The sequence below is a fragment of the Cornus florida genome, unplaced genomic scaffold (assembly GCF_030987335.1).
Source record: "Cornus florida cultivar Cherokee Brave unplaced genomic scaffold, ASM3098733v1 CherokeeBrave_3.0.0_Hap2_Chr11, whole genome shotgun sequence".
Classification (NCBI taxonomy): domain Eukaryota; kingdom Viridiplantae; phylum Streptophyta; class Magnoliopsida; order Cornales; family Cornaceae; genus Cornus; species Cornus florida.
This window is the reverse complement of record NW_026775581.1, coordinates 9369603-9378233: the sequence shown is the minus strand read 5'-3', so window position 1 is coordinate 9378233 and position 8631 is coordinate 9369603. Positions and strand designations below refer to the sequence as shown.

The following is an 8631-nucleotide window of genomic DNA, read 5'->3' as shown; positions in this document are numbered from 1 at the left end:
GGCAACCTTGTGAATGATGGAGTATATAGAAAGGACGGATTTGAGATAATGATTTCAGAAATGAGATCCACCGTCACTAATGATTGCTCGGGGCATACCAAAATGACTAAAAATGTTGGATTGAATGAACTTGATCACGACTTTATGATCATTGGTTCTGGTAGCCTCGGCCTCAACCCATTTGGAAACATAATCCACCGCTACAAGGATACACTTATAACCATAAGAAGATGGAAATGGTCCCATGAAGTCAATCCCCCACACATCGAAAATTTCTTTGATTAAGATGGGGGTGAGGGTTATCATGTCTCTTCTAGACATGGAGCCGAGCTTTTGGCAACACTCACAAGATTTACAGAAATTGTAAGCATCTCGAAACAAAGAAGGCCAATAGAATCCGCTTTGAAGGACTGTAACGCCCCGAATTTTTTTTTCTAAATAAAATCCTCGATTTATTAAATCAAAATTCTTCAATATACACCCATGATCTCAAATAAATAAAATATCCTTTATTGATACGAAATCAATTCCTCAAATAAATACAACGATCTCTAAAATAAATAATTTAATTCCTCAACTCCTACTCTTCCTCCTAGCTCGCTACTATCAATCCAAGCTCATTCTCGGTACCTGAAACTGTAGGGGGGTGAGACAGTAGGAAAAACCATAACAAGGATTTCAAAGAGTTTCATGATAAATTTGCTTCACAAAAATATATATATGCTTTTAAACAAAATACATATATGCAATTTTAGCAAAATAATAATCAACAAAATATTTAAAATAAAATCATCCAAGCCATTCAAGATATGATTATCCCTACACTAAAAAAATAAACATCATCGCTGGATCAGAAACATCACCAAACTCTCGGCCCTCACTGTGTGCACCTCGGCACTGTATGTGTGCACATCAAAACTCTCTGTATTTCCTCTCTGTGTGTGCTCCTCTATTTTTCTCTTCTGTTTTTGTACGCTCTCTTAGCACACAAGACACTCAATATATAGGCATTGCACCGACACAGCAAACAATTCACCAAATATCCCAACTCAAAAATTAATACAATGATCAAAATTTCTAGTGGACCCGCCACCACCTTATCTTCCTTTTCTCGGCTGCCACACCATGCTGCCTCCTTATCTTCATTCTTCATTTTTCCACATACAAAGAACGTATTATCACCAAACATAAATCAGACAAAGCCACGTGAAGGACACAAAGCAAAGAACCAATTTTTTAAGAAAATAATTTGTGGGTCCCACCATCAAAATCACATTCCCAACTTTCTTTCTTTGATTTCCATATCTCTATTCTCTCAAGTGTGTCGGCTGGCAGTACCCATTTCATTAGACACAAAAAAATTAAATAAAAAGATATATCATGCAACAAAATCAAAACTCATTCAATGTCTCCTAGTGGGCCCGCACCTCATAACCAGTTTCCATCTCAATTTTCTTTCTCTCAATCTCGCTGGAAGCACATTCGCATATTCCAACACATAAATATCATATAGATATAAATGAATAGAAAAAACAAAAACCCATTCTCCTCATCACCTTCGACCAGTGCATCTCCCTTTGGCAAGATATAATATATATATATATATATATATATAAACAATTCAACCCTTTAATCAATTCAAGTGGGATCCGCACCTTTTCCATTACCTTTCATTATCTATTCATTCTTTAATTCAATACAGTGACAATCTAAAGGAAACCCACGTGAGAAAAATCAACCAAAAAGAATGTTGCCCATTTATTCTCTTCCCTTACAATTTTCGGCAGCCTTCATTATGATGACTAAAATTATGAAATGAAATTAAGCTTAATTAAAATTGTAGTCTCCAAATTCAATAATTAATGACCCAATTTCTAATTAGTAAATCTCCAATTTAAAATAATCAATCTCCATAATAAATCTCCAATGAATAAGCCTTAAATCATAATTAATTAAATTAATTATGACAACAAAAATCAAACCCATTGAATCATTTAAATGGGTAAATCATTCATTTAAAATTAAACAATCAATCTCTAACAACTAAAATTTATGAGATAAAAATAATTTAAATTCTTAAAAATCCGGGTTGTTACAAGGACTTTGTCAGCGGTCTTTTTGGCACTGAAGTGTCCCCCACAAGCAAGAGTGTGACAGAAATTTAGGACACTTGTGGTTTCATTTTTGGGAATGCATCTCCAGATGATTTGATCCGGGTAATATTTAAACAACTTCGGATCTTCCCAAAAGAAATTTTTGACTTGGGAGAAGAACCGGTCTTTCTTTTGTTTGGACCAATTGGACGGAATTTTGCTTACCACAAGATAGTTGATAATATCCGCAAACTAAGGGAGACTTAAATGGGAAATCTGAAATAGTTGCTCATCCGGAAATGAGTCTCGAACTGCAGCAAATTCGGAGGATTTCTCAATGAGTATGCGAGAGAGATGATCGGCGATAATATTGTTGGTCCCTTTTTTATCCCGAATTTTAATATTAAACTCTTAGAGTAAGAGTATCCATCAAATTAGGTGGGGCTTGGTCTCTTTTTTTTGCGAGCAAATGCCAAAGGGCGGTATGATCCAAAAAGACAATGACCTTGGATCCAAGAAGATAAGAACGGAATTTATCTAAGGCATACACCATAGCTAGCAACTCTTTTTTAGTGGTGGTGTAATTGAGTTGGGCATCGGAGAGAGTTTTGCTAGCATAATAGATGGCATGTGGAAGTTTGTCCACACACTGGCCCAAAACCGCACCAAATGCATAATCGGATGCATCACACATGATCTCAAATGGAAGAGACCAATTAGGCGGTTTCATGATTGGGGCTGATAAGAGAAGAGTGCGAAGTGTCATGAAAGCTTCCATACAAGCTTCATCAAAATCAAACGGAGCATCCTTGACAAGAAGATTACACAAGGGCTGAGAGATTTTACTAAAATCCTTGATGAAGTGACGATAAAATCTGACATGACCAAGGAAGGAATGGATTTGACAGACGGAATTTGGAGGAGGAAGATTAGAAATTAACTCCACTTTGGCTTTGTCAACCTCAATTCCTCTTTTTGAAATAATATGTTCTAGAACAATGCCCTCTTGGACCATAAAGTGACTCTTCTCCCAGCTTAGACTTAGATTTGTCTCCTTGCATCTTTGAAGCACAAGGGATAAATTGTGGAGACACGAATCGAAGGAGGAGCCAAAGACTGAAAAATCGTCCATGAAACTTCCAAGAACTTTTCAACCATATCAGAGAATATGGACATCATGCATCTTTGGAACATGGCCGGTGCATTGCATAGCCCAAAAGGCATGCGTCTATAAGCAAAGGTTCCGAAGAGGCATGTGAAAGTGGTCTTCTCTTGATCTTGTGGATCAATTGCCACTTGGTTATAGCCATAATAACCATTAAGAAAATAGTAGTAGCTTTGGCCGGCTAGCCTCTTTAGGATTTGATCAATGAATGGGAGTGGGAAACGATCCTTCCTAATGGTAGAATTTAGCTTCCGGTAGTCAATGTACACACGCCACCCAGTGGTGGTACGTTGTGGCACGAGCTCTCCCACAGAATTTTCAACGACGGTGAGGCCGAATTTCTTGGGGACCACTTGAGTAGGGCTCACCCACTTGCTATCAGAAATGGGGTAGATGATTCCCGCATCTGGCAATTTGATCACTTCTTTCATGACCACTTCCTTTATGTTAGGATTCAACCGGTGCTGGACGTCTCTAGAAGGTTTTGCGTTATCCTCCATATGGATGCGATGCATACAAAAAGAAGGGTCAATTCCTTTCAAGTCAGCCACCGCTCAGCCAATAGCTTCTTTGTGCTCTTGGAGCACCGCTAAAAGGCTATTTTTTTGGTCCTTTAAAAGGTCCGATGCAATGATGACCGGAAGAATTTGATTTACACCAAGAAACACATACTTGAGGTGGGCCGAGAGCGGTTTTAACTCAAGTTGTGGTGGAGATTCCAAGAAAGGGACCGGAGGAGTAGTAGAGAGTTGAGGAAATGGTTCTTTTGGCATCTTCTAAGGAGGAAAATCCATGATAGCACCTATGTTGAGCAACGAATTCACTTCTTGGATGGCTTGGTCAATATCAAAGTTCGAGAGGTCAAAATGAAACATGCAAGTTTCCAAAGGATCTTTGTTTAGAATGAAGGGGAGAGATTCTTTAATCACTTCATTAAGGAAATCTCTAGATTTTCAAACTTAACTAAATGCTCTCAAATTAACCTATGTTGGAAAACATGCCAAGGACTAATGTAATATCATATTACTAGTTTATTTCATTCAATTTACGACCATGCGAATTAAACATTCACTAAAGTTAAATATAAAACAAAAGTTGCAATTCTCATGCAATAAATCACAATTTAATACATGTGAACAATCATACCAAAACTTAATTTTCTAGCATACCACAATACAATTCCAAGTTGTATATCACCATGAGGATAAAATCTTAAACATGGAATTTAATTAAATAAAAGGTTTCAAAACCTAACCGAATATTCTAAATCAAATATATGTGAAACTATATGGCATGTAAATCAAGAATATCAAGTCGGAATTTAAATAAAGTGAATAGTGCACTCGGGGCAAATTAATTAATAATTACTAATTTTCAAAACACCTCCAATCACTTTCAAATTCAACTATGATGGAAAACATGCTAAGGCCTAATTTAATATGCTAACACATATTGATTTTAAGCTAATTAAGGCCACGTGAATTAATCTTTCACCTAAGATAAAATATTGAATAAAATCTTTAATACTTATTTAAATGTTCCAATTTTAATACACGACAATGAGCATATTAAGGGGCAATATAAAATCATGCTACATGTTTAAACCAAGTCATGATCAACCAGGAAAATTAGATCCCGTACAAGAAAAATAAATAATAAAATCTCTAGATTTTATATTTAATCATGCAAACAAGTAGTATAAGCATCACAAGCATGCTATATAACAAGAATTTAAACCTAGAACATCTCCTACCTCAATTTGAGATGAAAATCCCAAAGGCCCACCAAAATGGAACGGCTCCGAATCCGACGAAACTACTAGGTTTTGTTGGGGACAACGCCGTGAACATAACCCCCATGAAAGGCCCATCAAAATCATAACTTGACCTCAAAACCAAACTCAAGAAATGGTCAAAACTGAATTCTAATAAGGGGGAAAGGTAGAGCACGGCGAGGGGAACAATAAACGTTAAGGCCGAAGACTTTCCATCAAGGAAAAGTGAACCAAGAGAGGAGAGAGAAGATGGCAGCACCCCTTGTGCTGCCATGGGAACTCCAGGCATGCATAAAGAGGGGAGAAGATGAAAAATGAAATATCTCACCCCGCTTTTATAGAAATCTCAAAAAGTGCTCCGAACGGGTCTCGCCGGGTCTGAAAAAGTAAAATTTGAGCAAACGCGCTCAAATGGCAAAACTTTGTGAACGAAAACGATTCAAAATGATAAAATATGAACAATGGAAGAAGCAGCGTTGAAAACCGAGTCTCGAGCAGAAAGTTATGCCCAAAATAAGTTTGGCGCAAACCGGGGCCAAAAACCCTGAAACTAGAAAACATCGACTAGGAGGAACTTCCAAGAGTACACAACTCGACGAAATGTGAAAATAAATCCTGTACGAGGATCCAGGCTCAGACAAGACATTTTGCAATAACTTTCATTAATTGCACAATGGCCTCTCCAAAAAGTGAAAACTGCACTTATGGCCCAGAATAAAAATATCTTCCAAAAATATTTTCTTAAAAACCCCTAAAATAAAATATCTTCAAAAGATATTTACGAAAAATACCCCAAGAAAAGAAAATAATTTCAAAGAACTTTGCATCCATGCCCCTATAGACACCGGGAGCAACCAGAGTACTTTATTGCCAAAGTAAAGATACGTATTTCGTGGAAACCACTTAAGATGGAGTTACATGAAGTCAAAAACCAACTCCAAACACAAGAAGCGTGGTTACACCAACAAAGTGTCAAACGGGGAAAAGACAAAATAGGAAAAATGACGAAAAGTGAATAGTGTCAAAAAATGAAAAATGTGAAAATGACTCGGTTCTCAAAGAAAGTTGTCAATCCACGGAAAAGAGTCTTAGGAACCAATTCTGAGCACTCGAGATGACACTAAACGACATGAAACAGAGCTCAGAAAAGAAAATTAAACGAAAAAATTTCATTCGTAAAATTTCAGGAAAAAGGAAAGGAAGGCAAATGACGGGGTCGTCACACGTAGGAGGTTGATTAGAGACATTTGGATTATAATGAGGACGGTAGCTTGACGAGGCCTAAAATGGCCTATTTTGAAATTGAGAAGGGGGTTGATTTTGATGCCCTTGATTCTGAAAGTTTGAATTTTGTGGGGCGGGTTGCCTCTATGAAAAATTCGGATGATCTCTCCAGCCTGGATTATAAGTATTAGAATAAGGATTGTTTCCAGGTCTGGAAAACATCGCATTTGCTTGCTCATGATTGGGATTAGAAAATTGCCCTGGTGTGGGGCAATCTTCAGAGAGATGGAAGGGACTCGTACATAATGCATACACCGCACTTGCCGAATATTAAGACAAAGAGGGAGAGAGATGTGGTGCCACTAATTGATAGAATTTATGAGCTATGGCATCCACTTGAGAAGATTCTTCCTTCATTGTTTTTGGTTGACAAGGATTGGTGTTTTTAGCATTGGTTGAGATCGGAGCCCTACGAGAATTGTGTTGCAATGAAATTTCACTTTAATTCTCGAGTAAGGTCCAAGCCTCATCCGCATTCTTACACATGAATATCCCTCCACATGAGCAATCGACCATGAGTCTATGTGATTCGGTTAAACCATCATAGAAGGCTTGCACTAATTGTCATTTTGGAATTAGATGGTACGGGCATTTCCTAAGAAGATCTTGTAATCTTTCCCAAGTCTCATGGAGTTGTTCTCCATCAATTTGAGAAAAACTAAGAATGGAGTGCCTCATTTGATTGGTTTTACTTACCGAATAGTATTTCTTTAGAAATTCTTGTTGCAATTGGGCCCATGTTGTGATGGAGTTTGCAACAAGGGAGTTTAACCAATACTTTACCCTATCTTTCAAGGAGAATAGAAATAGACGCAGCTGGAGTGCATTCTCAGGGAAACCCCTCATCTTGATAGTAGAGCAAATTTCAAGGAACTCATCAAGATGCTTATAAGGATCTTCATTATTAAAGCCATGAAAGGATGGAAGCACTTGGATGGTGCTAGATTTGATTTCATATTGAGCAGCTTCGATATTTGGCATCACTATGCAAGAGGGAGAAGCATAAGTGGTAGGGATGAAATGGTCTCGAAGAGTTATGGGAACCACATTTGGAATTTCAACCCCATTATTACTGATCCCCTCATAGGAACCAAATTTTCTTCATTACCGGCCATTGTATTAAATTCAAGTTCAATTCCTCTTATGTTAGCAGATTCCCTAAGGTTTCTTCTAAGAGTCCTTCCAAGTGAATTTATGTTAACTGCCAAGTCAAGAGTCGGTAAGGAAAGTGATCTATAGCCAAACATCAACAAATCACAACACAATCAAAACAACAACGCATCACCATAACCTCCACATACGATGTTCCCATTCTCCTCAATTATCAACAATAGAAATTAAATGGCCACGACAAGGACCGATGCTTTGTAATATAAAAAAACAAAAAATAGCCTCAACAAGGGCTGATGCTTTGTAATATAAAAAAACAAAAAATAGCCTCAACAAGGGCTTCACAATTCAACTATCTCTAATTTAACCACATGCAAGATATTTACAACCTTGAGACCATGACTTCGAAAACTTACCAGGAGTCTTTTAGACTTACAAATTTGCTAGCTTTCCCACGGTAAGCCTTGAGTACCTAGAATCTCATAAGAAAACTTGATACACAAATTCATAGAAATCAACGAGAAAATATCCACAAGAACACAATATTCACAATCAAACCAAAGTTAATCCTAGAACCTCGGTTGTAAAACCGTTTGCAGTCCCCGGCAACGGCGCCAAAAATTGATCCATTGTCAATTATACATCAACCTTTGCAATAGCACAAATCATTGTAAAATAGGGTTATTGGTCGGGTAAGTCGAACCGCTGGGACTGCTAGTTTATGGCAACCAAGGTGTCTAAAATCACTTTTAGAATGATAAAGGGGTATAGAGTTTTGTTTGGATTGTCACTAAAATTAGGAATTAAGAAATGCATAAAACAATAATTGCAAGGAGATTAAGGAATAGAAAATGAGTAGAGAGGATTAGGGAAGCGAATCCACTACCAATCCTATAAACATGCTAACTTGCTATTAACTTGGGAAACAATTCCACTACATGGCAATGATATGTAGTAATACTAGATTGCTACATTATCCTCAAGAAATTCATAGGATCAAGACTTAAGTATAATCCCTCAAAGTGCAACATGCTAGAACTACCTAGATTAGGGTGTAGCCATGACATGCTCACTGAGCTAGGGACTATCAAACCCCTCAATCACTATGGTGATAGCACATGGAGTTAAGAATCAAGATAAAATCCATCAAAGGAAAGCCTAAGCAATGGACTACAAGCTTCTCAAACAACATGCCTGTAATGATC

The 8631-nt window shown here is 37.4% G+C and overlaps 1 long non-coding RNA gene across 1 annotated transcript; it reads right to left on the bottom strand.

The window, feature by feature from the left end:
• Positions 1-425: 425 nt before the first annotated feature.
• On the bottom strand, positions 426-1011 carry LOC132284929 (uncharacterized). The gene is made up of 2 exons (XR_009472399.1): positions 824-1011; positions 426-636 (listed from the first exon to the last, which is right to left on the bottom strand). It is a non-coding gene; the product is annotated as an uncharacterized LOC132284929 (long non-coding RNA).
• Between the last annotated feature and the right edge of the window lie 7620 nt (positions 1012-8631).